The 27,147-nt window shown below is 44.7% G+C and overlaps 1 protein-coding gene across 8 annotated transcripts in view; it reads left to right on the plus strand.

Moving 5' to 3' along the window:
* The window catches only part of LOC311134228 (ephrin type-B receptor 2), a 172,211-nt gene that overhangs the window by 89,740 nt on the left and 55,324 nt on the right, over positions 1 to 27,147 (plus strand). The window lies entirely within an intron of this gene.

Consider the following 27,147-nt stretch of genomic DNA (forward strand, 5'->3'; position numbering starts at 1 on the left):
CAAGGGGCACCACCAAGCAAGCGGCACCACGAAGACCAAGAAGCTCTCCAAACAGTCAGGGACAAAGTTGTGTAGAAGTACAGATCAGGATTGGGTTATAAAAAAATATCAGAAACTTTGAACTTCCCATGGAGCACCATTAAATCCATTATTAAAAAATGGAAAGAATATGGCACCACAACAAACCTGCCAAGAGAGGGCCGCTCACCAAAACTCACGGACCAGGCAAGGATGGCATTAATCAGAGAGGCAACAAAGAGATCAAAGATAACCCTGATGGAGCTGCAAAACTCCACAGCGGAGATTGGAGTATCTGTCCATAGGACCACTTTAAGCCGTACACTCCACAGAGCTGGGCTTTACGGAAGAGTGGTCCGAAAAAAGCCATTGCTTAAAGAAAGAAATAAGCAAACACGTTTGGTGTTCACCAAAAGGTATGTGGAAGACTCCCCAAACATATGGAAAATGGTACTCTGGTCAGATGAGACTACAATTGAGCCTTTTGGCCATCAAGGAAAACGCTATGTCTGGCGCAAACGCAACACCTCTCATCACCCCGAGAACACCATCCCCACAGTGAAGCATGGTGGTGGCAGCATCATACTGTGGGGATGTTTTTCATCAGCAGGGACTGGGAAACTAGTCAGAATTGAAGGAATGATGGATGGCGCTAAATACAGAGAAATTCTTGAGGGAAACCTGTTTCAGTCTTCCAGAGATTTGAGACTGGGATGGAGGTTCACCTTCCAGCAGGACAATGTCCCTAAGCATACTGCTAAAGCAACACTCGAGTGGTTTAAGAGGAAACATTTAAATGTCTTGGAATGGCCTAGTCAAAGCCCAGACCTCAATCCAATTGACAATCTGTGGTATGACTTAAAGATTGCTGTACACCAGCGGAACCCATCCAACTTGAAGGAGTTGGAGCAGTTTTGCCTTGAAGAATGGGCAAAAATCCCAGTGGCTAGATTTTAGAGACAGACCCCAAGAGACTTGCAGCTGTAATTGCTGCAAAATGTGGCTCTACAAAGTATTGACTTTGGGGATGGGAATAGTTATGCACGCTCAAGTTTTCTGTTGTTTTGTCTTATTTCTTGTTTGTTTCACAAAAAAAATATTTTGCATATTCAAAGTGGTAGGCATGTTGTGTAAATCAAATGATACAAACCCCCAAACAATCCTTTTCAATTCCAGGTTGTAAGGCAACAAAATAAGACAAATGCCAATGGGGGTGAATACTTTCGCACTCCACTGTAGAAAGGAAATAATTTCCCTGACTGGGAGAATTCTATTAAATGCATGACTTTACCGCAAGGCAAGCTGTAATGTTAATGCATGTAGGATGTGTGAATATGTTACATTTGAACATTTTGTCATGGGTCTTCTCATTCCATATTCCAGCTCTGGTGGCAAAGGCTGTAAAGAGGTTCTTATTTCAGTTTCTCACAGTGAAGGCTGAAGTTGATTTGATTTTAAGCCCATGATATATTTTCTAAAGAAAACACAAACAACCAAAATAAGATCAAGCTGAATAGGAGCATCAGATCTATTGTTGTAGTTGCACTGCAGTGTTGAGTCAGTTAGCTACCACGCACACACCCACTGGGTACACCAAAATGTACAGTATTTCAAGGACAAGAGAGGATTTGCGCCAAATGCCTACCACCCACCATTCTTCTCTTTGACTAGAATCCCTCGTGGTCCAGATCGATTGACCATTTCACAACATCAGTGTGCTCAGCCTCACCTGTGCTGCTACGCCCGTCCACTGTGCGGCAGGTGATATTGGCTGGACGTGCTCAGAGAGCCTGATGGCTAACAGCAGAACAGGGCAGTATCAGCCTGCAGCTTGCAGCCTGCAGACAGGACCCACGCTGACACAGCCAGGCAGCCAGCCGGCAGGCACAACAAACCGCCCACCTGTGTTCCAGCCGCCTGTGTACTGCTGCCTCTGTCATAAGCCTGCCTGTAATTATCCCACAGCCCCCAGCAACTCTGGCTCTGGCTCTGCAGAGAGGACGGAAAGCGATGGGCGCTATTGCTCCTTGCCTTGCTCCTCAAAACAGTAACTCCGCTCAATGACTGCTAATGAGGTCAGGCAAAGGCCCTCCTTAAGGCATACACGCCAATAAGAGGAGCATGGAGGATAGCTGCTATAATTTGAAAGCCCTGCATAATTAAACAAATCTGGTTGTTTTTTGACCTACATGTTATTCACTGCGCTGTCGGATTGAAACATCCCATGGGCATCCTCAATCACAGTGCTTTTGTGTGAAACTGGATTATACAATTAAATTGATGGCCATTCAATTGAAAGGCACATTTTTCAATCACTCACTGCTAGAAGGCTGGGCGGTGGCAGTTTTTCACCTTTGGCACATGTTGGGGTGTACCGTTTCACCTTCCAGTCCCTTATCACCCTCCTGTTTATTTTTCCAACAGGGGAAAAATCTGCCTTAATTACAGAGGCTAGCCATCCAAGGTCCTTTCATCTTCATCAGCACCTCTGCTGTACTGAGAGAGAGTGGTTTGCGTCAGCAAGGCCAAGGCTCAAACACATACACCACTTCCCAGTGTGTACAAGCAGACATTTTTAAAGTTTTTCTCAGTGTTGCTAGGTCTTCAGCGATCACATAGACACACTCAGCGGACTATCAAACCTTTATGAGCAGGATGCATTATCTTAGAGTGGAGCTGTGGCATGCAGCAAAACACTGGCATAGAGATGGATTTTATAGGCCCATACAATAGTTATGAGACTCAGTGCAAACAAGGGGAGATGTGTGTGCTACAAAATAAGAAAATCAAATCATTAAAGATGAAAAAGGTTATTGCTTGCGGTTGGCCCATTATATGGTAAGCTTGTTTGATTTGATTTTTGATCGAGGCATGTCATCAATTGTGATGACAATTGTGATCAATTGTGGTCCTCTGTAGCTCAGCTGGTAGAGCACGGCGCTTGTAACGCCAAGGTAGTGGGTTCGATCCCCGGGACCACCCATACACAAAAATGTATGCACGCATGACTGTAAGTCGCTTTGGATAAAAGCGTCTGCTAAATGGCATATTATTATTATTATTATTATTATCAATTGGCATTTGTGGATTTATCTTTCTCCACATTGAAAGTTGATATCACTGTGTGAGACTGTGGTAAGTGCCTTTTAACTGCCAGTGGTTGGGTAATGAATTGATTTATGAAAGATGCGCCTTTGCCCTCTCATGTTTGGGTAATTAATTGATTTGTGAAAGATGCCCTCTCAGGGAGTCTTCAGTATCCTCTTTCAGAGAAGATTATGGAACCACAGACAGAACATAATATAACAGCAAATATGAAAGAGCAGTCTTCCGCCAATATTATTAATAATGCAAGTGACAATTTTTCCAACACATCGGCAACAAAACGTAATTACACATGTATCAATTAAATCCTTGGCACGGCCCTCCACAAATAATTACACTTTGACATGAAATCTGTCAAAATATTGACAATGGACAGCGCTGTTTCAATTTAAATTGCAGGGCTTTTCTCTGTGATCGTTTTACTAACCAGATTAAGTTACTTCTCATAGTGCCAGGGGCAAATGAGCTGCAACAGGGTCTCAGAACAGAAAGGGCCCTGAAAGTAGAGATCTGATTATCGTTCGAGCCCGCGGAGATGGTGTACCACAGAGACACACACATGGGGTCCTGTTCATCCTTGCCGTTCAGTTGAAATAAAAGCCCTCTCTCTCTCTAGAAGGGTACAATGAGAGCCATGTTCAGGGGTGGAAATGCAAACTCCCTAACAATGCCCATATGTGTTTTTTATTGTAATCTGATCATCTAACCCCATGCTATTGTGGCTTTAAGGGTCTTGACTGTGGGAGTGTGTCTCATATTATGGAGTAATGAATGTTCAGACAGAGACGCAAAAGTCACATTTACAGTAAGTAACCCATGCACGTACAGTAGTTCTTTAACTAGTGCCGTTTGAGGAAGGGGAATTCTGTAAAATCACCACCATAGTTTACACAGGCATGTCCCGCTGCACAGATATAAAAGAAAGCATTCAGCACACCACATCAAATTCCTCTGCTTGACATCCATGACAGTTAAGGGTGTAGAATGTGAGGAACAGGAGACTGCATGGTCTTTCCTACTGACATGCAAAGAAAAGCCCAGTGTGAGACATGAGACAGCCTGACAGCTCACAGACTGTTACCTGAGAGAGGCCATGGGGGAACGGGATGGAATGCTACGTTTTGCACAGCTCACAGATTCAAAGCATTCACTAATGCACCATTAGAAAGAATCAAGAATGAATATTAAAATGGACCATTTCCCCTCATAGCAAACATTCTCTATGGTCCACAAACCAGTTTATTACTGGTTTGGTTGCTCTCTCTCTCTGGTATCCCGTACAATTGAAGATATGACAACAGACCCAGGTCAGATGAAGAGTATTCTAGGTCAGATTTTGGAGAAACATCAATGTGTTTCTCTCCTCCTCGTGGATGTGGTGAGATGTGGTGAGGTATCTGTCAGTGGTGTGGGCTGAGCTGCCTGGTGCTAGCTCTGCTGTTGCACATCTAAGGCAAGAAGATTAACGAGGAGAGCTTTAGTAATCCTTCAGTCAAATGTAATGGTAGATAAAGGGAGTTAGAGAGGATTAATTGGGAAGGTGTGACCTGGGATGGGCTGGCCATGGCATGATTGCATGGAAAAAGAAATGGAGAGGAGGAGGGGAGCTGCCCCCCCTCCCCGCTACCCTTGCCACCACTGTTGAAAAAAATCCTAGGGGAAACACTGACATTTCTGCTGCAGCTGCCTTTATTTCCCAGGATGCCCTTGCCTTTAATTATAGCTCTAATTGACTAACAGCAAACATGGAGCATACACAGCCATGCATACACATAGACATCCAACCCCTGCACTCTACAACCAGGCAAAAGCAAAACAAACACACCTCCTCAAGGCTTTTGCTGCACTGCACATGAAGGAGAATTCTGAGAGACAAGAGAAAACCTCCTTCAGAATCATTACATACTGTAGACACAAGAAATTCACATTGAAGCTAATCCTATACATGTAATGTAAAGTGATTATACTGTCACAGATTAAATCATTTTAATATGCACATAAGGATGTCCACATTTACATCCACACAGTATGTAAATCATCACAATATATGACTGACAAATATCATGCTAAATACTAGCTTTTAAATAGATGCTTCAATTGAAGTTCTGTCTCATGATTTGAGGGGCTGTTATACTGTACAGTCGTGGTCAAAAGTTTTGAGAATGACACAAGTATTGGTCTTCATTAAGTTTGCTGCTTCAGTGTTTTTAGATATTTTTGTCAGATGTTACTATGGTATACTGAAGTATAATTACAAGCATTCCATAAGTGTCAAAGGCTTTTATTGACAATTACATTAAGTTCTTCGTCAGAAATTGTGGGTTTTTGTTTGTCCACCCGCCTCTTGAGGATTGACCACAAGTTCTCAATGGGATTAAGGTCTGGGGAGTTTCCTGGCCATGGACCCAACATTTCGATGTTTTGTTCCCTGAGCCACTTAGTTATCACTTTTGCCTTATGGCAAGGTGCTCCATCATGCTGGAAAAGGCATTGTTCGTCACCAAACTGTTCTTGGATGGTTGGGAGAAGTTGCTCTCGGAGGATGTGTTGGTACCATTCTTTATTCATGGCTGTGTTATTAGGGAAAATTGTGAGTAAGCCCACTCCCTTGGCTGAGAAGCAACCCCACACATGAATGGTCTCAGGATGCTTTACTGCATGACACAGGACTGATGGTAGCGCTCACCTTGTCTTCTCCGGACAACCTTTTTTTCCGGATGCCCCAAACAATCGGAAAGGGGATTCATCAGAGAAAATGACTTTTATCCCAGTCCTCAGCAGTCCAATCCCTGTACCTTTTGCAGAATATCAGTCTGTCCCTGATGTTTTTCCTGGAGAGAAGTGGCTTCCTCGCTGCCCTTCTTGACACCAGGCCATCCTCCAAAAGTATTCGCCTCACTGCGTGCAGATGCACTCACACCTGCCTGCTGCCATTCCTGAGCAAGCTCTGCACTGGTGGTGCCCCGATCCCGCAGCTGAATCAACTTTAGGAGACGGTCCTGGTGCTTGCTGGACTTTCTTGGGTGCCCTGAAGCCTTCTTCACAACAATTGAACCTCTCTCCTTGAAGTTCTTGATGATCCGATAAATGGTTGATTTAGGTGCAATCTTACTAGCAGCAATATCCTTGCATGTGAAGCCCTTTTTGTGCAAAGCAATGATGACGGCACGTGTTTCCTTGCAGGTAACCATGGTTAACAGAGGAAGAACAATGATTTCAAGCACACCCTCCTTTTAAAGCTTCCAGTCTGTTATTCTAACTCAATCAGCATGACAGAGTGATCTCCAGCCTTGTCTTCTTCAACACTCTCACCTGTGTTAACGAGAGAATCACTGACAGGATGTCAGCTGGTCCGTTTGTGGCAGGGCTGAAATGCAGTGGAAATGTTTTTTGGGGATTAAGTTCATTTTCATGGCAAAGAGGGACTTTGCAATCAATTGCAATTCATCTGATCACTCTTCATAACATTCTGGAGTATATGCAAATTGCCATCATAAAAACTGAGGCAGCAGACTTTGTGAAAATTAATATTTGTGTCATTCTCAAAACTTTTGACCAAAACTGTAGGTTAATGGTGTGGTCTGTGAACCTTAATAAATAGTGTTGCAGCAGAAGGGGAAAATTGGAGCTGTGGGACGTTTTAGCCAACCACAGAGACTCTGGGGAGCAGTCACATTCCTTTATTCCTTGTTCTCAACTGTGATGGGATTTCAGCCTGACCAGGTGTTTTCTCTGTCTTTGTCTCTGTGTCTTTGAGCATAGCACACATCTAAACAACAGACTTCCCAGAGCAGTAACCATTACTCCAACCCCCCACCCCTCCACACACCCACACAAACACAGAACATATCATCCCTTTTATCCCAACAAATTCATCACATTGGAATGTGATAACGTGAGGTGAGATGTCTGCGAATCACCTCCAGCTCAGAGATCACGGCCTGTTTACTGTGTAAACCTGCTGCATATGGCCGTGCTTGTGTTGGGTCCTACCCCATATGGCTCCTTGTGCACTGGGTCCAGTCCCCTGTCTGTCTCCTTGTCATCCCACGCCATCTCTATGGAATGCCGTGTCTCCTCCGTGCCGCCTCGGACCATCAAGACTCCCTGTTTTTCCAGACAGTAGTCTGGTGGTCTTGTGTGAGAGAGGTATGGGACAATGACCCTTGTAACCCCTGGTTCAGATAGCCATCCCTCTGGGCAGGACATTCCGTTACTGGACGGGTGAGAGCCACGCAAGCAGAATGAAATCCGTCCCTCTTTTTCTCATTAGGGATGGGACCGGAGCCTTCTCCAAACAAGCTCCTTCAGATGTTTCCATTCATGTCCTGTTAGAGGCTTCACTGCATTCCATCATCAAACGAATGGCCAGGGAATAGGATGGATTGCGAGTCTGTCTGACAAAACATGAAAATAAGAGCTACAGTTGAAGCGACCTTGTTTGTCATTGACATATAAGTACATGGGTCAACATTTTAACAGACTGTAGACATACTGTATACAGTAACTCATGCAGTATGCTTTGTATTCAGTCGGTCTGTTCTAAAACAAAGTGCACAGAGAGAGCTGCTCTCCATTCCTGGCGTAGGGTGAATGAATGTACCATGTGTGTTATGTGGACATAGTGTCCCAGAGACGAGCCCAGTTGTTCTCACACAATTTACCCCCAGTCGCTTACTGAAGGGTAAACCCCAGATCGTGTTTCACCCCGCGCTGTCATCCAATCTCATGGAACATCATTCATGGGATGATGTTACACTAAACAGTAAGGCGTTTAATGTAGAGGCATGCATGGCCCGTACATGGGAGGCTTAGAGTGCTGCCTAACAAAGAGTGGTAAAGACAAAGGGATATGATTCTTGAACAGATTGCAGTACTGATTTAGAGATTGCGTTTGGAAGATAGAGATAAGTGACTTATGGGGTGGAGTGGGCCGTGGAGTACAGTATTGTAGAGCAGAGAATAAGTATTTCTTCCTTGGTGGAGGAGACACTTGTCAAACTATAATGGATTCTGAAATTAGAAAGCCAGCCCTCCAACAACGATCTCCCCTCTTTTAAAGTTCAAGAGGTGTTTAAAGATTAAACAGAGGAGTGAGTGAGGGGAGAGGGGAGACATAGAGCTACGGATGGCTCACTCCTCCTGGCTGGGTTATCAGTGCTAGATGCCTCACTGCTCTATGACATACTGCACTAATAACCAGAGCAACAAAGCACTTTTCTCTTGGAGAGCAGGCTAAAAGGAAGGCATACAGACAGAGAGCATACGCTACTCCTCTCCACTATAGAGTTAAGTGCACTATTGACACTGAGGGCTGAGAGGTGTATCCTGTTTGCAGTATACAACCAAACAATGCTGACCGCCTGAACCTACAGTATATTTGGTAATATGTTGTCAGAGAAGAGAGATGGAATGTAGAAAGCGGAGCTATACCCAAAGGAAAACCAAAAGAGAATGTGCCTATAACATTTTTGTCACGATTTAACTGGATATGAACCCAAATGCAGACAACTACACCGAGCCAGAGAAGGTTTAACAGGTTTATTTACAAAGTTCAATTGTCCAGGTTTCCAAAAATAGGGGAAGAGCAAGTCCAGGTCTACAGGGAGGGTAACAGATCCAGGTTCTGAGCAGGAGTGGTACCGTAACGTCCTAGTGTCCGTGGTGAGTCCAAAAGGGAGGTCCAGTAGTGGAAAGCAGGATGGTGGTGGCAGGAGTGAAGCGGAGGCAGGAGTCAGGTTCCAATAATCTGTGGCACAGGAGAAAAGTAAATAGAACAGGCCAAAAACACAAAGAGCGAAAACAAGCAGGTTGAGTCAGCAGCGAGACTAACATGGTCGTCTTGACTATGATCTGACGATGAGTGGCAAGTTTGACCGGGTCTTTAAGGCTGAGGTGATTATGGTGAATGAGCTGCAGCTGGAACCCTGACTCCCGCACACCAGACTTCACTCCTGCAATCAAGAACAGACAGAGGGGAGGGGGAGAGCAGAGAGAGAGCTACCTAGCAGCAGAAGGCCTAACAATTTTATTTCACTGCTACAGCCTAGCAGGAAAACAACAGACAGAAAGTAGTATCCTTGGTTTCAAGGGCATTATCTCTCCATAAGCCCACTGAATCTCTCTGTGGTGATCATGGCCTCCACATCTTTTATCTAACAACAGATTTGGCTTATCCAAGTGTTTGAAAAACCCTCTGAAAAGATTCCGAAATGTTTAGTGTTTCATAGGCTAGTTTAAACTTAAAAGTTAGAGTTTACACTAGCATGATATTGGAATGAAGTGCCGATATCAACGTTTTTGTCATCACTCCTATGACACTTTCTGGCATTGTTTGAGTTCGAAATTGAACACACTCATCTAAAATCCTCCAGTGCAAAGTTAAGCTCTCTCCTATCTCCCAGAAACACACCTCAGGAGGATTACACTATGTTTGCTTTGTCAGATTACTCTCTGATCAACAGGGTGTATTAACGTCTCTCTCCCCCTCAGCCTCAGCTTGCTCCACTTAGCCATGGCAGGTAGAGATGCCTACACTCTGACACTCTCAAGCACATAGGCCTGCTGTATTGCACAGGCAGAGTTGGCCGTGTTTTCTGCATGGCACAGCGAGTCTAGGGTTTACTCTATCTTTGTGTAAAGAGCAATGGGTGTTCGTCTGAACTTTGGTAGTCTACGTGTTCCTGGGCTCCATTTGGGAAAGTAGCCTGGTTGAGCTCTCAGCCTCCCGCTGAGGGGAGTCCTACTGCAGATGCTCTGGGGGACAACCCAGCTGTGTAAATGCTTTAGTTACAGAATATTCAACATGTACAAAAAATAATAAATTTGGGCATCTACTAAGCAAATAAATTACCCAATGTAATGAGCTGTTCCACTCCTCTGTGCTTACCTGTAGCTGCTGGCTGAAAGGTAGAACACTGCTCCACATTTTGTGTCCTACGACTCTGGTGAAGAAATTGGTTCATCTAAAGCAGTGGTCACCAACCTTTTCTGAGTCAAAATCACTTTTGCAGTCAAAAAGCAAGCCAAATCTACCAGTCAGAATCTTTTTTAAACATAATGTTTTACGTTAACCTAAAAAAATCAGTTCTGTATGAATGTGGTTTGTGCCGTAGGCCTAATATATTATCACAGCATATTGGATATATGCCTGGCCTGCCAATATTGATCATCTCAGACCATATTATTTTTCAAAACTCAAGCTTTGATATCAAAATAGATCAGTTGGTGTATCACTTGCGAGGCACAGCTAAGCATAAATTGAAATAATTTGTAAATAATTTGCTTTTTTATTTTACTGGACTGATGGTACCTACATCTGATGGTCATGGTGCTTTCAAGACAACTGGGAACTCGGAAAAAACTATGTCAAATCATGACGCCAGTGAACTTCAGATCGGAAAAGTCGGAGCTCTAGAAAGATGTTTCCGAGTTGGATGAATGTTCAAAACTATTTTTCCAAGTCGGATGTCGTTTTTTTCAGAGTTCCCAGTTGTCTTGAACGCCCTGAAGTCGGATGTCAGAGATTTCCCGAGTTCCCAGTTGTTTTGAACACGGCATTAGTCTTAGTGGAGGGAGGGAGAGAGAAGCAGAGGGTCCACCTCTCACGGTCCCTGCTCTCTCCTACCTTTCCTCCGTTGAGGCTGACCAGAGAGAGGGCACAGTCTTCCACCTGATGGCAAAACTCGAGTCGCAGCTGCAGCGCGAGTGGAAGTAGACAGAAGCGTGTTTTATGTTTTGTAATAGTGTTGAATAAAAAAAGTGTTGACAGTGTTGTTGAATAAAGCTCTGACCTGAACTCACTCATAAAAACAGCAGGTCTTTGCTGTATTTTTTAACAGTCTCTCTCTGGTCATGGTTTTAAAAGTTATGAAATCTCACGTAGGCTACAATCAAACTTTGCTGTGGCCGGGGTCGTGGAAGCTATAGGTAGGCACGGGGATCTGTACTATCCAATTGGCCAGCGCAGTAGGAGCACTCAATTTAGCCACAGATCTCCCGCTCTGCCGGGTCAGAGGGGTGTTTGTCTTTTCAGCCAAATGAAATGGTTCAAAATGGGAACAATTTGCATACTCGGTGAGCAGGGCTTTTGAATCAAGTGCACCTACTGCCAGCAGCAAAACAATTTTACAAAAGAGGACTGCAAACATGTATGCCTATCGTTGGCTTTTCTACAGAAATGATTGGTGATCGACTAGGAATGCCTTGAAGATCGAGCAGTCGGTTGGTGACCACTGATCTAAAGGATAGAGGAATCTTTTCACCCCTTATTTGAAAGATGAAAGAAATTGCGGAATTCAGTAATCCTTATCTAGTCAGTGAGGATAGTTTAGCCAGTGCATTGAATGTCCATGGTTTAAATGAATGATAATTATCTCTCACTAGGTTTCTTTGTTAAACTTTTCTTCCCTGTTCGGTCTGTGCACTATAATTACTATACTGAACATAAATATAAACACAACATGCAACAATTTCAAAGGTTTTACTGAGTTACAGTTTATATAAGGAAATCAGTAAATTTAAATAAATAAATTAGGCCCTAATCTATGGATTTCACATGACTAGGAAAACAGATACAGTGGGGGAAAAAAGTATTTAGTCAGCCACCAATTGTGCAAGTTCTCCCACTTAAAAAGATGAGAGAGGCCTGTAATTTTCATCATAGGTACACGTCAACTATGACAGACAAATTGAGAAAAAACTATTCCAGAAAATCACATTGTAGGATTTTTAATGAATTTATTTGCAAATTATGGTGGAAAATAAGTATTTGGTCACCTACAAACAAGCAAGATTTCTGGCTCTCACAGACCTGTAACTTCTTCTTTAAGAGGCTCCTCTGTCCTCCACTCGTTACCTGTATTAATGGCACCTGTTTGAACTTGTTATCAGTATAAAATACACCTGTCCACAACCTCAAACAGTCACACTCCAAACTCCACTATGGCCAAGACCAAAGAGCTGTCAAAGGACACCAGAAACAAAATTGTAGACCTGCACCAGGCTGGGAAGACTGAATCTGCAATAGGTAAGCAGCTTGGTTTGAAGAAATCAACTGTGGGAGCAATTATTAGGAAATGGAAGACATACTGATAATCTCCCTCGATCTGGGGCTCCACGCAAGATCTCACCCCGTGGGGTCAAAATGATCACAAGAACGGTGAGCAAAAATCCCAGAACCACACGGGGGGACCCAGTGAATGACCTGCAGAGAGCTGGGACCAAAGTAAAAAAGCCTACCATCAGTAACACACTACGCCGCCAGGGACTCAAATCCTGCAGTGCAAGACGTGTCCCCCAGCTTAAGCCAGTACATGTCCAGGCCCGTCTGAAGTTTGCTAGAGGATGATCCAGAAGAGGATTGGGAGAATGTCATATGGTCAGATGAAACCAAAATATAACTTTTTGGTAAAAACTCAACTCGTCGTGTTTGAAGGACAAAGAATGCTGAGTTGCATCCAAAGAACACCATACCTACTGTGAAGCATGGGGGTGGAAACATCATGCTTTGGGGCTGTTTTTCTGCAAAGGGACCAGGACGACTGATCCGTGTAAAGGAAAGAATGAATGGGGCCATGTATCGTGAGATTTTGAGTGAAAACCTCCTTCCATCAGCAAGGGCATTGAAGATGAAACGTGGCTGGGCCTTTCAGCATGACAATGATCCCAAACACACCGCCCGGGCAACGAAGGAGTGGCTTCGTAAGAAGCATTTAAAGGTCCTGGAGTGGCCTAGCCAGTCTCCAGATCTCAACCCCATAGAAAATCTTTGGAGGGAGTTGAAAGTCCATGTTGCCCAGCGACAGCCCCAAAACATCACCGCTCTAGAGGAGATCTGCATGGAGGAATGGGCCAAAATACCAGCAACAGTGTGTTAAAACCTTGTGAAGACTTACAGAAAACGTTTGACCTGTGTCATTGCCAACAAATGGTATATAACAAAGTATTGAGAAACTTTGTTATTGACCAAATACTTATTTTCCACCATAATTTGCAAATAAATTCATAAAAAATCCTACAATGTGATTTTCTGGATTTTTTTTTCTCATTTTGTCTGTCATAGTTGACGTGTACCTATGATTAAAATTACAGGCCTCTCTCATCTTTTTAAGTGGGAGAACCTGCACAATTGGTGGCTGACTAAATACTTTTTTTCCCCACTGTATGCATTTGTTGATCACAGATACAGTACCTTAAAAAAATTTAGGGGTGTGGATCAGAAAACCAGTCAGTATCTGGTGTGACCACCATTTGCCTCATGCAGCGTGACACATTTCCTTTGCATAGAGTTGATCAGGCTGTTGCGAAATTACTGGATATCGGCGGGAACTGGAACACGCTGTCGTACACGTCAATCCAGAGCATCCCAAAAATGCTCAATGGGTGACATGGCTGATGAGTATGCCGGCCATGGAATAACTGGGACATTTTCAGCTTTCAGGAATTGTGTAAAGATCTTTGCGACATGGGGCCGTGCATTATCATTCTGAAACATGAGGTGATGGTGGTGGATGAATGGCACGACAATGCGCCTCAGGATCTCATCACAGTATCCCTGTGCTTTGAAATTGGCATCAATAAAATGCAATTGTGTTCATAGCTTGTGCCTGCCCATACCATAACCCCACCGCCACCATGGGGCACTCTGCTCACCCACACGACACCATACACATGGTCTGAGGTTGCTTGGACATACTGCCAAATTCTCTAAAATGACGTTGGAGGCAGCTTATAGTAGAGACATTCACATTAAATTATCTGGTAACAGCTCTGGAGGACATTTCTGCAGTCAGTATGCCAATTGCATACTCCCTTAAAACTTGAGACATTAGAGTGGCCTTTTATTGTCGCCAGCACAATCTGCACCTGTGTAATGAACAGGGATGTAAACAAATTTTTGCACACATTTTGAGAGAAATAAGCTTTTTATGTGTATGGAACATTTCTGGGATATTTTATTTCAGCTCATGAAACATGGGACCAACACTTTACATGTTGCGTTTATATTTTTGTTCAGTGTATAATGTTTTCACAGGTCTAGTTTGTAAGCCTTTTGGGATTCTCTGTTTATACAACCTACATAACAGGAAGTATGATATAAATATGCTACTTGACATAAATAGTGTGATATTTTGCCTTGTGTGAAGTTAATAAAGCTGTTTTCCATGTTCCTCTCAGGGTGAGTTAAATGCAATGCTGGGACAGTATGCGTTTCTTCATGCCCATAAAATAATTGTAAAAAATTTGCCTTTGTTTATTAGATAAACCTCTGAAATTCACATTAGCCTACAGCATCTTTAATTAATTTAAGAGAGGGGTAATCCTTCATATGAATTATGTGTGTCAATGCTGTTAATATTGGGTGTCCATTTGACTTTATTCATTCAAAATACCTTTGTGTGTTTACACATTGTCCATAGCTGATGCTTTCCATACACCTTCAATGCACTGATAATCTCAACAAAGAAATGGGACAATACCTCTTTGTGGTAGCTTACCTTTTTATTGCATACCAATCGATACCCCATACAAACCAATACTTATATTTTATGAAAGGAAGCATTCCAAGCACCAATACAGCTCTGAATAAAAGCAGATGCAGAATGGTGATAGTTTGGAATGCATCCTAGAAGAACACAGTGCCTTAGAAGAATGAGTCTAAGGAATAGATGATGTGCTGTGACCGCCGAGCCAGCCCAGCCATTGTGTCGTGCTGCGTGTTAATGTGTATGGTGTAACACTGTGGCGTGTAAAGTGTGACAGCCACAGGGTGGTGGCTCCAGGCTGAGGAGAGACAGAGTCTCAGAGGTGAGCCAGAGAGGCTGCTGGGAAACACTACCACACTCATTTCTCTGCTCTCCCCCGCTCCCACACTGCCATGACATTAGGACATGAACCACCCACCACTGTTTACCATCAAGCCAGGATTGGCCAGTCACTGTATTGGTGCCTGGGAGCTGTTGCCTTCCTGCCGAGATTGGTGCAGTGTTGTGCATTGTGGTCAACTACAAGGCTGCTGTCCTTGTTGAGTTATTTGGGCAGCATACATGGGCGAGGTTATTTGCGTGTTAACTGGCAATTGGGGGGTTGTTTTGTTTCCTCCTAGTGCCAGCAGACACTGTGTGGCACCGTCTCGATGCACCACGACTGCCCTGCTTCTTGTCAGGAGATGGGCATCCTCTCTTTGTGAAATAACCTGGCTTACAACAGCTAGCATCTGGAAGACATTAGTCCTAGTTATTAATGAGGTTGTTTTGATTCTCTTCTTCCCCTCTGTATGAAAATGACTGTGATGCTAAGGTTTTTGGTGAAACCGACAGGCTAGACTTAGATTAGTCAGCTCTGAGGGGGAGTCTGCTGAGGAAGAGCCCATGATAGATGTATCTTTAAACCACACTACATGATGCTATGCACTTGGCAGTGGACTGGATTCCTCTCCTCTTATAGTGAGCTATGATCCAGTGAGTTCAGTATCCCACAGTTTAAGGTTATCAACAGTATGATAACGATGCAGAGTGGGATAAGCTCAGTTGATAATCAAGGGTGTTGTATTATCCTATTAGTCAAATGGATAATACTGGATAGGACTGGTCATCCCTTAAACTGTTTCATGTACAGTATCATGGTGCGACACATTATTATGTGTTCTTTGAGAATGTAGGATGTCTCTGCAGACACGGTGCAATAATGAAAAGTCAAGTGGGTCAATCTCAACACACTTAGAAACTGGAGTCTGTGATGTAATGGCTCCAGTCCTAGCCTTGTGATGCTATCCACAGCTAATGGGGCACACACAAACACACACTCACAAACTCACACACACACACACTCACAAACAAACAAATACACACTCACAAACAAACACACACTCACAAACACACAAACACACACTCGCAAACACACTCACAAACACACACACACAAACAAACACACACACTCACAAACACACACACACATACACTCACAAACACACTCACAAACACACACACTCACAAACACACACTCACAAACACACATGGTCGCAAACACACACACAGTCACACACACAGTCACTCACTCACGCGCACACACACACACACACACACACACACACACATGCACACACACACACACACACACACTATTGTCCAGCACTAATGAAGGGCTTTGATGGATGTGTTTGCTGAACTCAAGAATAGACATGTTAACATTATTGATCACAGAGCACAGCAGGGACAATCAGACTGGGAACACAATGTCTGGACTCGTACCTGTACATCTGATGCCTCACACACTGCTAAGACAAGACAAGACTGACAAGTTTTCTCCATCGCTCAATCTCCCTACTAGAGCTTAAACATATCATTCAGTTAGTTGAAATATACATGGCCTACATTCTATGAATATTTGATTACAATGAATATCATGTCGTGTGTGTTGCCTCGGAGGGCGCTCATGTGACCTTGACACTGAATAGAATGTGAAATTCTCAAATACAGCAGGGGATATCTCACTCTTCATGGAAAAAAGCTCTCACCCGAGAAGACATTTGGAAGTCATCTTCATCTAAAATAAGCACCCTAGACTCGAGCACAGGACTGGGATGATGTCACTCTCTCTCCAATACAGCCTCAACAACTCCTCCTTGTGACCTTGTTACCAGATATAGCATGTCACGTATTGATTTAACCACGTTATTCACATAGTGACCTTTTTTACCATCAGGTCCAGAAAAGGAGCCTTTGGGCAAACTCAGCTCCCTGACTTGGGGAGGAGGTTTTGTATTTTGGATGGGACATTAAATGGGTGTCCTGACTCTCTGTGGTCACTGAAGATCCCATGGCACTTATCGTAAGAGTAGGGGTGTTAACCCCAGTGTCCTGGCTAAATTCCCAATCTGGCCATCATACCATCATGGCCACCTAATCATCCCCAGCTTTCAGTTGGCTCATTCATCCCCCCTCCTCTCCCCTGTAACTATTCCCCAGGTCGTTGCTGTAAATGAGAATGTGTTCTCAGTCAACTTACCAGGGAAAATAAGGGTTGTATAAAAAAAAGAGACTGAGCAGTGGCCATGACAGGAGTGGACATACCTTGTGTGTGTAGCAATGGCTGTTTATGTACAGTTAATTCCTCTAATGAATACCTCATGGTCTCTTGACAACACAGTGATTGCATGTCTCCTCTCTGCAGTGCCTCTGTGTGAGTTCATTTTAAAGCAGGGCTTTTATGAAGCTTTTATCCTAGCACTGAAGGCTGGTGTACACTGTCAAGCAACCAGGCCATGTTTTATCTCGACACGGTGCAAAGCTTTGAGATTACCAGAAACCAACAGCGTCTGCAAGCAGCCTTACTGAGAATGGATCATTTACAGTGTTTTACTTCAGTGGTATTAAAGTGTGGCAATAGGGAAAAGGCCAATGAAAGGTTGGCAAATGCAGGCTTGAATTCCATCTGTGTATACATAACGCCAGCAGGCGTGCTTCCCATGGGACTGCATTGCTGGCTATGTTAGAGATCATAGAAGTAGGGACAAGCTTCAACACAAATGTTAATATGCCATCCTAAGCACCTGAGATATATGAATACAGACAACAAGATGAGCGTAATATTAAAGCAATAGAGACATACAAGCCCAGACACGTCAAACACCTCAGCCTTCTCTGCTCATCTGAAAAGCAGCTGCCCTGTGAAAGGACTACTGGAAGCTGTCTGGGAAGCACTTGACTTTTCTGACAGTGAAGCTGACAGTGAAGCGAAGAGAGTTTGGGCTTTTGCTCTGTAGTTTTGTTTGTGTGTATGTGTGTGTGGTGCGATGGATGAGGACTGGTTCTTCTCACAGGCTGAAGTAATATTTGTAGTATATTCATCTCTTACATGCATTATATCATCTAACTGTAATCTCTTCCTCATCTGAATCTTGAATCTTGACCTAAACCTGAAGTTACTGTATGTATCTTGTTATCAGCTATCAGCTAAGGATATTGAGGGGACAGAGATCCATCTCTCTTCTTCAAGTCCCATATTAATAAGTACTTCTTTCCTCTCTGGCCACACTCAGGTCACAATCAGGTATTTGTGGGCCTGTCTGTCATCGCCCTGGTTCTGTTGATATGGGCCCCATGCTGAGAACGTGGCCCTCTCATACACAGCCTAAGTGCTGGCTAATTGAGCTTGTCTGGGCAGAACCTGTATATGTGCTGATAAGCAGGTATTTGACCTCTCAGGAGGCCCCTAGTTCTGCCCTCTAGAACTGGGCCTTTCAGCGGAAAGCATTTCAATCCTGGAAGAGACCATATGTTGTTACGGCTCAAAGGTAATATAATGCAATAAACAGTGTGTTGACATTGCAACATTATTCAGCCTTTCTCAATATTTACTTCAATATTTTATTCTCGAGCAACAAAATGACAGTGAGAGCAGGCGGTGGGGTATTACTTGGATGCAGAACACTCAAATTATCATAGTGACAACAATTAGATTAGTCTCTCTGTATTAAAGAGTGACTGCCTTTTAAAAAGTAACAAATACCTTTGAAAACAGCCTATGTGGCATTGATATGAGTCAGAAACAGTTATTCTAGTGTCAAAATTGACTACAAAATGTAAATATCAAATCAAATCAAATCACATTTTATTTGTCACATGCTCCGAATACAACAGGTAGACCTTACCGTGAAACGCTTACTTACAATTCCTTAATCAACAATGCAGTTTTAAGAAAAATAAGAGTTGATTTAGTATTTACTAAATAACCTAAAGTAAAAAAATTAAAGAGCAACAATAAAATAACGAGGCTATATACAGGGGGTATAGTCAAGGTAATTGAGGTAATATGTACATGTGATCAGCTGTTCAGTAGTCTTATGGCTTGGGGGTAGAAACTGTTAAGAAGCCTTTTGGACCTAGACTTGGCGCTCCGGTACCGCTTGCCGTGCGGTAGCATAGAGAACAGTCTATGACTAGGGTGGCTGGAGTCTTTGGCAATTTTTAGGGCCTTCCTCTGACATCGCCTGGTATAGAGGTCCTGGATGGCAGGAAGCTTGGCCCCAGTGATGTACTGGGCCGTATGCACTACCCTCTGTTGCGCCTTGCGGTCAGAGGCCGGGCAGTTGCCATACATTTAGATTTTAGTCATTTAGCAGACGCTCTTATCCAGAGCAACTTACAGTTAGTGAGTGCATACATTATTTTTTATTTTATTTTTCATACTGGCCTCCCATGGGAATCGAACCCACAACCCTGGCGTTGCAAACGCCATGCTCTACCAACTGAGCTACATCCCTGCCGGCCATTCCCTTCCCTACCCTGGACGACGCTGGGCCAATTGTGCGCCGCCCCATGGGTCTCCCGGTCGCGGCCGGCTACGACAGAGCCTGGATTCGAACCAGTGGCTAATCAATGGCTTCTGGTTGGGGTATGTACGTACGGTCACTGTGGGGACAACATTATCGATGCACTTATTGATGAAGCCGGTGACTGATGTGGTATACTCCTCAATGCCATCGGATGAGTCCCAGAACATATTCCAGTCCTGTAGCTTAGCATCTGCATCATCTGAAAACTTCCGAATTAAGCGAGTCACTGGTACTTCCTGCTTTAGTTTTTGCTTTGTTAGCTGGAATCAGGAGGATAGAATTATGGTCAGATTTGCCAAATGGAGGGCGAGGGAGAGCTTTGTACGCATCTCTGTGTGTGGAGTAAAGGTGGTCTAGTTTTTTTTTCCTCTGGTTGCACATGTAACATGCTCGTAGAAATTAGGTAAAACGGATGTAAGTTTCCCTGCATTAAAGTCCCCTGCCACTAGGAGCGCCACCTCTGGATGAGCATTTTCTTGTTTACTTATGGCTTTATACAGCTCGTTGTGCGGTCTTACTGCCAGCATCGGTTTGTGGTGCTAAATAGACAGCTACGAAAAATATAGATGAAAACTATTTTGGTAAATAGTGTAATCTACAGCTTATCATGAGATACTCTACCTCAGGCGAGAATAATCTTGAGGCTTCTTTAATATTTGATTTTGTGCACCAGCTGTTATTGACAAATAGACACAGAACGCCACCCCTTGTCTTACCGGAGGCAGCTGTTCTGTCTTGCCGATGCACGGAAAAACCAGCCAAATGTATATTATCCATGTCGTTGTTCATCCACGACTCGGTGAAACATAAGATATTACAGTTTTTAATGTCCCATTGGTAGGATAGTCTTGAATGGAGCTCATCCAGTTTATTCTAATAATAATATATAATATGCCATTTAGCAGACGCTTTTATCCAAAGTGACTTACAATCATGCGTGCATAAATTTTTGTGTATGGGTGGTCCCGGGGATCGAACCCACTACCTTGGCGTTACAAGCGCCGTGCTCTACCAGCTGAGCTACAGAGGACCACAAAATTCTCTAGTGGCACAGCAAGCACAGCGATGCAGTGCCTTAGACCACTGCGCCACTCTGGATTCTCCAATGATTGCACGTTGGCCAATAGGACGGATGGTAGAGGTGGGTTACCCACTCGCCGACTAATTCTCACGATGCACCCCGACCTGCGTCCCCTGTATCGGCGTCTTCTCTTCATGTGAATGACGGGGATTTGGGCCTGGTCGGGTATCTCAAGTAAATCCTTTGTGTCTGACTCGTTAAATAAAAAATCTTAGTCCAGTTCGAGGTGAGTAATCGCTGTTCTGATATCCAGAAGCTCTTTTCGGTCATAAGAGACGGTGGCAGAAACATTATGTGCAAAATAAGTTACAAAAAACTTGAAAAAACACACAAAATAGCACAATTGGTTAGGAGCCCGTAAAACGTCAGCCATCTGCTCTGGCACCATTCTGTCCAAATAGGATAATTTAGGTAATAAAGTCAGTCTCGTCTAAAACGGAGTTTGGAACATCCGTGCGTCACAACGGGTAAATTAAGGTTGGGTTTTGATTTGACAATGTACATTTGCCAACTAACATGGAGAGAACAGCTATGGTGATTGCTCTCTATCCAATAGCATAGACAGTGAGACAGACCTGCCCAGCAGCCCAACTTTGTTTACACAAGATAACATGTCGCACATTTTTTTAACTTGAGAAATACGGCATCAAACACCTTAGTTAGATGTAAAATTGCGCAACTAAAACATCCTCTGCATAAACGTCAAAATTAATTACAGATTTCTTGAGTTATCTTAGATTCATTCTGGCGATTTTGAGGAAGTGAAATAGGCTTCTGTGTCTACAGTGTGTCATGGGGGACAAACATCCTTAACCAAATGCAGAATCGGTCAGGAAATACACCTCCAAGACTGAAATCTTTTTCTAATGAGCAACAGAAAAACACACGTGCCAATCGCCATGTTCAGTGGTTCTTTAATGTTCTGACACGCTGATGAAAACTTGCTGATGCAATCTAAGGAAAGAGCCCATGAAAGTGTCTGTGAGCTTGTCTGTAAGAGGGATTTGCTCTTGTATGTTTTTTTTTTTTCTTCATTCCTGCTGTATTTTCCTGTCTGTGACCTTGGCTGGCAAGGGTTCACAGTGCTTGTGTCTGTGTGTCCTGGATGGAATCCCGTCACGTTTCCTCGTCAAACTGTCATGAACCCCGCCTCCCCGCGCCTGAGCCCCTCCCATATTTTCTCACACTCCGGACAGGGATCTGTCTCTGAGCCCAACGGTCTCCTGACCCCCACCAGCATCTCTTATATAATCCTGCTGCCTCCAGGAACCCAAGACTAATCAACCACCCAGTCTCCTCGGCACAGGCAGGCAGGCAGGCCACCGCTGAGTTCCTAATCGCCCAGAGTTCTATTACGCCCCACTTGGGTTTACTGACCTTTCGCTGTTGCAAAAACAGGATTTTAGAAGCAAACTTGTATTAATGCAGTTTGTTTGTATATGTGTTTTTTGTGTCTGTGTGTCTGTGTCTGGGGGTACATGACAAAAAAATGCATAATGCTCGTCTCCTCAGAAGAGAGACATACTGTAGCTGATGTAAGTGTACCAGCATCACCAGTACAGAGCAAAGATACAGTAGGCCAACCTCTGGGAAATGCAACAGTCTACATCCGCATTCTATTTGTGTTATAACCTTTTCATCACTTCAGTATTAATGTAAGAGATGAGATTTGTATCAGCCTGTATGGATATGTCAGGTATGTGGCAGTGGAAAGCTCAGAGGAGTGCCAGGGGGAAGCTAGCTAACCCTAGCACAGTGGCAGGGTATGGGTGCAGTACTCAAATCAAATCAGATTTTATTAGTCACATGCGTCGTAAACAACAGGTGTAAACCAACAGTAAAATGCTTACTTACGGGCCCTTCCCAACAATGCAGAGAGAAAGAAAATAGAGAAATAATAGAAAAGTTAAACACGTAATAATTAAAGTAATAATAAATACACAATGAGTTACGATAAGTTGACTATATACACAGGGTACAAGTACCGAGTCGATATGCAGGGGTATGAGATAATTTAGGTAGATATGTAAATACAGTGCATTCGGGAAAGGATTCAGACCCGTTGACTTTTTCCACATTTCGTTACGTTACGGCCTTATTCTCATCAATATACACACAATACCCCATAATGACAAAGCAAAAACAGGTTTTTAGATTTTTTAGCAAATTTATAAAAAATAAGAAACTGAAATATCACATTTACATAAGTATTCAGACCCTTTACTCAGTACTTTGTTGAAGCACCTTTGGTAGCAATTACAGCCTTGAGTCTTCTTAGGTATGATGCTACAAGCTTGGCACACCTGTAATTGGGGAGTTTCTCTCATTCTTCTCTGCAGATTCTCTCAAGCTCTATCAGGTTGGATGGGGAGCGTCACTGCACAGCTATTGTCAGGTCTCTCCAGAGATGTTCGATCGGGTTCAAGTCCAGGCTTTGGCTGGGCCACTCAAGGACATTCAGAGACTTGTCCCGAAGCCACTCCTGCGTTGTCTTTGCTGTGTGCTTAAGGTCATTGTCCTGTTGGAAGGTGAACCTTCGCCCCAGTCTGAGGTCCTGAGCGCTCTGGAGCAGGTGTTCATCAAGGATCTCTCTGTACTTTGTTCAGTTCATCTTTCCCTCGATCCTGATTAGTCTCCCAGTAGCCACTGAAAAACATCCCCACAGCATGATGCTGCCACCACCATGCTTCACCTTAGGGATGGTGCCAGGTTTCCTCCAGACGTGATGCTTGGCATTCAGGCCAAAGAGTTCAATCTTGGCTTCATCAGACCAGAGAATCTTGTTTCTTGTGGTCTGAGACACACTTAGGTGCCTTTTGGCAAACTCCAAGCGGGCTGTCATGTGCCTTTTACTGAGGAGTGGCTTCCGTCTGGCCACTCTACCATAAAGGCTTGATTGGTGGAGTGCTGTAGAGATGGTTGTCCTTCTGGAAGGTTCTCCCATCTCCACAGAGGAACTCTGGAGCTCTGTCAGAGTGACCATCGGGTTCTTGGTCACCTCCCTGACCAAGGCCCTTCTCCCCAATTGTTCAGTTTGGCCGGGCAGCCAGCTCTAGGAAGAGTCTTAGTGGTTCCAAACTTATTCCATTTAAGAATGATGGAGGCCACTGTGTTCTTGGGGATCTTCAATGCTGCAGAAATGTTTTGGGACCTTCCCCAGATCTGTGCCTCGACACAATCCTGTCTCGGAGCGCTACGGACAATTATTTCGACCTCATGGCTTGGTTTTTGCTCTGACATGCACTGTCAACTGTGGGACCTTATATAGACAGGTGTGTTCCTTTCCAAATAATGTCCAATCAATTGAATTTACCACATGTGGACTCCAATCAAGTAGAAACATCTCAAGGATGATCAATGGAAACAGGATTCACCATAGCAAAGGGACTGAATTCTTATGTAAATAAGGTATTTCTGTTTTTTTAAATAAAATGTGCAAAACATTTTGCTTTGTCATTATGGGGTATTGTATGTAGATTGATGAGGATTTTTATTTATTTAATCCGTTTTAGAATAAGGCTGTAACTTAACAAAATGTGGAAAAAGTCAAGGGATCCGAATGCACTGTATAACTAGTTATAAAGTGTTTAGGCAACAGGATAGATAACAAACAGTAGCAACAGCATATGTAATGAGTCAGAAAAGTTAGTGGAAAAAGGGTCAATGCAGATAGTCCGGGTAGCTATTTGGTTAACTATTTAACTAACTATTTAGAAGTGTTATGGCTTTGGGGTAGAAGCTGTTCAGGGTCCTGTTGGTTCCAGACTTGGTGCACCGGTACCGCTTGCCGTGCAGTAGCAGAGAGAACAGTCTATGATTTGGGTGGCTGAAGTCTTTGAGAATTCTTAAGGCCTTCCTCTGACACTGCCAGGTATAGAGGTCCTGGATGGCAGGGATGTACTGGGCCGTACACACTACCGTCTGTAGTGCCTTGCGGTCGGATGCCAATCAGTTGCCATACCAAGCGGTGATGCACCCGGTCAAGATGCTCTCAATGGTGCAGCTATATAAATGAGGGCCCATGATTTCTTGTCGGTGGTCGTAGCGGGATGTCTTATAAGTGTCCGGATTAGTGTCCCGCTCATTGAAAGCGGCAGGTCTAGCCTTTACCTTAGTGCAGATGTTGCCTATAATCCATGGCTTCTGGTTGGGATATGTACGTATGATTGCAGTGGCGGAGATGCCGTTGATGCACTTACTAATGAAGCTGGTGACTGATGTGGTAAACTGTGCCATTGGATGAATCCCGGAACATATTCCAGTCTGTGCTAGCAAAACAGTCCTGTAGGTTAGCATCCACTTCATCGGACCACTTCCGTATTGGGCGCCTCACTGGTACTTTCTGTTTGAGTTTTTGCTTGTAAGCAGGAATCAGGAGGATAGAGTTATGGTCAAATTTGCCAAATGGAGAGCAAGGGAGAACTTTGTATGCGTTTCTGTGTGTGGAGTAAAAGTGAGCAATAGTTTTTTCCCTGCATTAAAATCACCGGCCACTAGGAGTGTCCAGCTAGTTGTATATTTTCCATGTCCTTGTTCAGAAACATAGGATATTACACTGTGTGTGTCGGGTGAGGTAATGTGTTTGTTTCGGTAATGAGCCATATTCTGTCTTATGATGATAGACATCATCATCCACCACCAGTCGCTATGGTGATGCCAGGGGATAGGCTGCTGGGCATGGTTACTCCCAGTTCTCCATTCCCCCATCACTGAGGCACCCAGGTGCAAATGGAGGCTTTCATGCCGGCCTGAAGTTCATTCCCACTCTCTATTATGCAATATCTGACCATCTACATGTCACGATCGTTGGTTAGAGAGGACCAAGGCGCAGCGTGTTGAGCGAACATACTTTAATAGTAAAGTGCAAACACGAATACAAAACAATAAACGATACGTAACGTCCTCAGACAATGACTGACAAGGAACAAAAACCCACAAACACAAGGTGAACACAGACAGTTTAAATATGGCTCCCAATCAGAGATAACGAGCCGACAGCTGACACTCGTTACCTCCGATTGGGAGTCACTTGACCAAACAAGGAAAACACAACCAATGACAACCCAACCAAACAAAACACAACCAAACGAACACACCCTGGCTCAAAATACAAAGTCCCGGAGCCAGAGCGTGACAGTACCCCCCCCTAAAGGCGCGGACTGCGACCGCGCCTCAAAACCCCAAATAGGAGAGGGCTGGGTGGGTGTTGCTCCTCGGAGGCGGCTCCGGCTCCGGGCTTGACCACCACCCTACTTCAATCCCCCCGTAATGGCCCCGATCCGATCTGACCCAGCTGGCTGGATCAGGACTGACGACGCGCACCCCTGGCTTAGCGCGTGAGGCAGGAACGGACCGGACCTGGCTGACGATACGCACCCTAGGCTTGGTGCGTGGAGCCGGAACGGACCTCACCAGGCTGACGACTCGCATCCCTGGCTTGGTGCGAGTAGCAGGAATGGGCTGGACCAGGCTGACGACTCGCACCCTTGGCTTGGTGCGAGTAGCAGGAACAGGCTGGACCAGGCTGACGACTCGCACCCTAGGCTTGGTGCGAGTGGCAGGAACAGGCCGGGTCGGGCTGGCGACGCACACCGTAGGCTTTGTGCGTGGAGCAGGGACAGGCCAGGCTGGGCTGGCGACGCACCCCGTAGGCTTGGTGCGTGGAGCAGGAACAGGCCGGGCTGGGCTGGCGACGCACACCGTAGGCTTAGTGCGTGGAGCAGGTACAGGCCGGGCTGGGCTGGCGACGCACACCGTAGGCTTTGTGCGTGGAGCAGGAACAGGCCGGGCTGGGCTGGCGACGCGCACCACAGACTCGGTGCGGAGCGCAGGAACGGGCCGGGCTGGGCTGTCGACGCACACCGTAGGTTTGGTGCGGGGAGCAGGAATAGACCGGACCGTACTGGGGACACACACCACTGGCTCTACACCGGGATCTGGAACGGGCCGGACCGGACTGGCAACACACGCCAGTACCTCTCGCCGTGCCTCTACACCTTCCATCCCCTCTTCTACCAGTGGCCCCCGTAAACTGGCGGCCTCCTCTGCAACCCCGCTGGACCGCTCCATAGCGTCCTCCTGCTGCCCCGACGTCGTGAGCCCCCCCAAAAAAATCCTCTGGGGGTCTCTCCTCCCCGTGGACCAGGCCTCCAACATTCTCGCCCACCTCTCGCTCCTCTGTCTCCAACCCTCGTCACTCAGCTCCTCAATGGGCTTGACCCAGTCGAAGCTGCCACAGAGATCTATTAGCGATGGCTCCTGGACACGCTGCTTGGTCTGGTCTTGGTGGGTTTTTCTGTCACGATCGTTGGTTAGAGAGGACCAAGGCGCAGCGTGTTGAGCGAACATACTTTAATAGTAAAGTGCAAACACGAATACAAAACAATAAACGATACGTAACGTCCTCAGACAATGACTGACAAGGAACAAAAACCCACAAACACAAGGTGAACACAGACAGTTTAAATATGGCTCCCAATCAGAGATAACGAGCCGACAGCTGACACTCGTTACCTCCGATTGGGAGTCACTTGACCAAACAAGGAAAACACAACCAATGACAACCCAACCAAACAAAACACAACCAAACGAACACACCCTGGCTCAA

Source organism: Coregonus lavaretus (genome assembly GCF_964263955.1).
Source record: "Coregonus lavaretus genome assembly, chromosome: 8".
NCBI lineage: Eukaryota > Metazoa > Chordata > Actinopteri > Salmoniformes > Salmonidae > Coregonus > Coregonus lavaretus.